Below are 5,654 nucleotides of genomic sequence, written 5' to 3'. Positions count from 1 at the left end.
ATCACAAGCTGCTTGCACCCTAGCTTTTCATTTTTTTTAATACATGTTAGGCTAAAGTAGCTTCAAATTTTGACTGGATTAGTACTCTAGTGTGCTCTGCAAGTTAGGTTTACGGTTTAGAAGCTTGCTGGTGTTCGTGAAATCAGTAATATGTTCAATCACTCATTTATAGCAGCATCAGCAGTGTTGTAGAAATCCCGATCATCAATCGGGATTTGATTTCACCTAGTTGCCTTTTGAACTTAGTGAAAATCGGTCAAATTTGGTCAAAATAATTTAAGTATTTGAAAAATTATATATAAAAGTTTGTATGTACATGTATAATTTTGAATAGCTACATATAAATTACCAATCCGATTAACCTGGACCACTGGCGTCTAACGACAACGCTGAGCATCGGAAGCCTCAAAACTCTTGCCTTTGAAATTGTGAATACAGTTAGGATGTGTACATATAGCTTTTCAGGTTGTACATGTAAGCTATTGATATTGTTAAACTATATGTAGATTGTGAAGCTTTTTTGACTTTGAAGGCTTCATAACATCATTAATTAAAATTTGTTAGATATACACGTATACAGTAGTTATATTAATATGATTCTTAAGTTTTAGGGTTCACTCATGTTATTGTTGTTAATCTGCCGCAGGTCGTTCAGTATGAAGCCCGTTGAAGAAACACGCGTGAAGGAAGTTTGCAACCAACATTATTAAGTATGTTTTAGCACAATTTAAGTTGTCTTGTACCAGGTGTGAAGTTTGGACCTCTAAACGAAATCTAATTTGTTGAAAACGTCTCAATGTAGTATGATGTTATCCTAAAAATAATCTCGTCTATGTTTGAAAGACGATAAGTGCAATGCAGCATTCTTTTGGTTTTATCTTTTCTAATAAAGAAATAGAAAAAGCTTAGTCATTTTAGTATACATAAAAATTAGAAATTAGAATAGAAAGAGAGTTCTTTTTCTTAATCTCATGAACAAGATCTAAGAATCCATTTAGTTTATGGAATAAGATGGGGGGCAGATCTGAGGATCAACCGGTATGTGCGCGAGGGGATTGCTTTTTCCTTGAACAGTTCTTTCAAAAAACGATATATCTGATCATGAGTCATAAGAAGACAATTCATGATTCAGATGCTTAATAATAAGAAGAATAATCAAATTGAATTCATTGGGTGGTCAATTTATGGGCCAATAAAGGATTTTTTGTCTTTGAAACCCGTTGTAAGGGGTAGTGCACGAGAAAAAAATCATGCAGAAATGATCGACTCTTTGGACGCCCCGAAAATACTATGAGTGTTCGAAAATGGTCGAAGTAGTTGAATAGGAGGATTACGATGACTATAGCCCTTGGTAAATTGACCAAAGACGAAAAGGATTTGTTTGATATTATGGATGGACTGGTTACGTAGGGTCCGTTTCGTTTTTGTAGGCTGGTCCGGCCTATTGCTCTTTCCTTGTGCCTATTTCGCCTTAGGGGGTTGGTTCACGGTACAACCTTTGTAACTTCATGGTATACCCATGGATTGGCCAGTTCCTATTTGGAAGGCTTGCAATTTCTTAACTGCCGCAGTTTCTACTCCTGCTAATAGTTTACGCACATTCTTTGTTATTACTATGGGGTCCTGAAGCACAAGGAGATTTTACTCGTTGGTGTCAATTAGGCGGTCTATGGACTTTTGTTGCTCTCCACGGAGCTTTCGGACTAATAGGTTTCATGTACCGTCAATTCGAACTTGCTCGATCTGTTCAATTGCGACCTTATAATGCAATCGCATTCTCTGGTCCAATTGCCGTTTTTGTTTCTGTATTCCTGATTTATCCACTAGGTCAGTCTGGTTGGTTCTTTGCGCCTAGTTTTGGTGTAGCATCTATATTTCGATTTATCCTCTTTTTTCAAGATTTCATACTGGACATTGAACCCATTTCATATGATGGGAGTTGCCGGTGTATTGGCGCTGCTTTGCTATGCGCTATTCATGGTGCTACCGTAGAAAATACTTGATTTGAAGATGGTGATGGCGCAAATACATTCTGTGCTTTTAACCCAACTCAAGCTGAAGAAACTTATTCAATGGTCACTGCTAATCGCTTTTGGTCCCAAATCTTTGGGGTTGCTTTTTCCAATAAACGTTGGTTACATTTCTTTATGTTATTTGTACCAGTAACTGGTTTATGGATGAGTGCTCTTGGAGTAGTCGGTCTGGCCTTGAACCTACGTGCCTATGACTTTGGTTTCTCAAGAAATTCGCGCGGCGGAAGAGATCCTGAATTTGAGACTTTCTACACCAAAAATATTCTCTTAAACGAAGGTATTCGTGCTTGGATAGCGGCTCAAGATCAGCCTCATGAAAACCTTATATTCCCTGAGGAGGTTCTACCCCCGTGGAATGCTCTTTAATGGAACTTTAGCTTTAGCTGGTCGTGACAAGAAACCACAGGTTTCGCTTGGTGGGCCGGGAATGCCCGGCTTATCAATTTATCCGGTAAACTACTAGGGGCTCATGTAGCCCATGCCGGATTAATAGTAATCTGGGCCGGAGCAATGAATCTATTTGAAGTGGCTCATTTCGTACCAGAAAAGCCTATGTGATGAACAAGGATTAATTTTACTTCCCCACCTAGCTCTATAGGTTGGGGGTAGGTCCTGGTGGGGAAGTTATAGATACTTTTCCGTACTTTGTATCTGGAGTACTTCATTTAATTCCTCTGCAGTATTGGGCTTTGGCGGGTATTTATCATGCACTATTAGGACCTGAGCGCTTGAAGAATCTTTTCCATTCTTCGGTTATGTATGGAAAGATAGAAATAAAATGACCACAATTAGGTATTCACTTAATCTTGTTTGGTATAGGTGCTTTCTTCTAGTATTCAAGGCTCTTTATTTTGGGGGCGTATATGATACTTGGCTACGGAGGAGGAGATGTAAGAAAAATCACCAACTTGACGCATAGCCCAAAGTATCATATTTGGTTATTTACTAAAACGCCCTTTGGGGGGGAATGATGGATTGTTAGGTGAGACGATTGGAGATATAATCGGAGGCCATGTATGTTAGGTTCCATTTGTATACTTGGTGGAATTTGGCATATCTTAACCAAACCCTTTGCATGGGCTCGACGTGCACTTGTATGGTCTGGAGAGGCTTACTTATCTTAAGTTAGCGGCTATATCTATCTTTGGTTTCATTGCTTGTTGTTTTGTCTGGTTGCAATAATACGGCTTTATCCTAGTGAGTTTTTATGGACCCACTGGACCAGAAGCTCTCAAGCTCAAGCATATACTTTTCTAGGTTATGAGGACCAACGTCTTGAGCTAACGTGGGATCCGCTCAAGGGCCTACCGGTTCAGGTAATATTTAATGCGTTCCGACCGGAGAAGTCATTTTATGGAGGAGAAACTATGCGTTTTTGGGATTTGCGTGCTCCTTGGTTAGAAACCTCTAAGGGTCCAATGGGTTGGACTTGAGTCCGGCTGAAAAAAGACATACAACCTTGGCAAGAACGTCGTTCCGCAGAAATATGACTCATGCTCCTTTAGGTTCTTTAAATTCCGTGGGTGGAGTAGCTACCAGATCAATGCAGTCAATTATGTGTCTCCTAGAAGTGTGTTAGCTACTTCTCATTTTGTTCTAGGATTCTTCTTCTTCGATGGGCATTTGTGGCACGCAGAGAAGGGCTCGTGCAGCTGCGGCAGGATTTGAAAACGGAATTGATCGTGATTTTGAACCTGTTCTTTCCATGACCCCCTCTTAATTGAGACAGGAAATCAAAGACTTGAAATAGGAGTCACTTCGGTTCCCTCGTATATTGTCATAAACAAAAGATTTTATTTTATATTAATCCATTTTTCTGGATTGGCTATGCGGGATAGCCTAGCCACTTCCCTTATTTATGAGAATGAAACCATCCGGTCAAAATCAATCCAATAAATAAAAAAATATATTCAACAAGCAAAAAAGGAGAGAAAGGGATTCGAACCCTCGATAGTAAACTATACCGGTTTCAAGACCGAGGCCCTTTCAACCACTCAGCCATCTCTCGAAATACAATTTTATTTTATCCTTCCGAATAGAACATGGCCATATGAGTGGATACCGCCACTATCAAAGATCTCGGGTGTGATGGTCAATCTATCTATCCCGATATATGGATAGATATATGATTCAGCATGCCCTTTTGTAAAATCAAATGTAAAAAAAAAATTCCACTCTCCCCCGACTCCAGAATAAAGTGGTAAAGGGGGTAGTAATATAATAAATCATATAGAATCAATTAGAATCAATGGATTCGTGGTAAAATCCCTTTATGATGTATTTTAGTACAATTTTTGGCTGATATAGGGATCAAATGGTATAGTCATTTGTTGGTAGCTTGGAGGATTAAAAGCATGACTCTTGCTTTCCAATTGGCTGTTTTTGCATTAATTGCTACTTCATCAATCTTATTGATTAGCGTACCCGTTGTATTTGCTTCTCCTGATGGTTGGTCAAGTAACAAAAATGTTGTATTTTCAGGTACATCATTATGGATTGGATTAGTCTTTCTGGTGGGTATCCTTAATTCTCTCATCTCTTGAACCTATTGTCCTAGATCCAAAACCGAAATGACCCTCTGAATTATTCTTGGTTGTGAGACACATTCACATTCAATAGAAGTCCCCAATATAAGTCCCCAAAATCAAAATAAAGATAGGAAAAAAAATGAAAAAATTAGATTATTAGATTAGAGGGGGGGGCCAACTTCTTGTTCTTGAAAGAAAATGAATATTTCATTCAAAATTAATAAAAAAATTTGGGCTCAATCTGAAGAGAGTCTCCGGCCCAGCACTGCACAAATATGCTCCAGACATATATATCATATATGTGTGGACATATGTGTATTATCGACATATTGTGTATCAAGAACGAAACAAAAAGCGGATATAGTCGAATGGTAAAATTTCTCTTTGCCAAGGGAAAGCCGCGGGTTCGATTCCCGCTATCCCCCAAAATGGAGTCATTTCTTTCATATTCATAGCTAAAATTAGAAATGAAAATGATAAAAGATTTGGTATAGTTAGTCGTCATAGTGTAGTGATTCTATGCTTCCCCTATTTGCCTTCTACCCAAAAGAAAAAGTGTTAAAGTTACCAGAGTAAAAAATACCATTTTTTTTGACAAAAAGTATTGCGGAGACAGGATTTGAACCCGTGACCTCAAGGTTATGAGCCTTGCGAGCTACCAAACTGCTCTACCCCGCGCCGAAGAGAAGAACTGAAAACAAATATACAAGCAAGGATTGAATGCTCCCCTTTACCATATCTGTACAAATAGAATAGCCTATTTATACAGAATGGTAAAGAGGCCGTCTATGATCATCGATCATAGAAATGAAATAAAGATAGATTTTAATCCTTACCAACTCGATCTTGTCGCCCCTGGCAACAAACATGCATGAACCATTTCACGAAGTATGTGTCCGGATAGTCCAAAGTCTCGGTAGTTAGCTCTTGGCCTTCCAGTTGAAAAACAACGTCGATGAAGCCGTGTAGGTGCACTATTCCGCGGCGGGGATTGTAACTTTCCATAAATTTCCCATTTGTCACTCAACGATCGAACTTTTCTTATTTCTTTTTTTGAGGATCGACGAATCAAATGATATTTCTGTTCCAATTT

The 5,654-nt window shown here is 38.8% G+C and overlaps 1 non-coding gene across 1 annotated transcript; it reads right to left on the bottom strand.

Moving 5' to 3' along the window:
- Positions 1 to 5,165: 5,165 nt before the first annotated feature.
- TRNAM-CAU (transfer RNA methionine (anticodon CAU)) lies at positions 5,166 to 5,239 on the bottom strand. Its single transcript has one exon. It is a non-coding gene; the product is annotated as a tRNA-Met (tRNA).
- Between the last annotated feature and the right edge of the window lie 415 nt (positions 5,240 to 5,654).

Source organism: Bidens hawaiensis, unplaced genomic scaffold (assembly GCF_021521415.1).
Source record: "Bidens hawaiensis isolate Kalapana, Puna unplaced genomic scaffold, B.hawaiensis_p1.1 tig00027176_1, whole genome shotgun sequence".
Lineage (NCBI taxonomy): Eukaryota > Viridiplantae > Streptophyta > Magnoliopsida > Asterales > Asteraceae > Bidens > Bidens hawaiensis.
The sequence above is the reverse complement of the archived record's forward strand: the minus strand, read 5'-3'. Positions and strand labels throughout refer to the sequence as shown.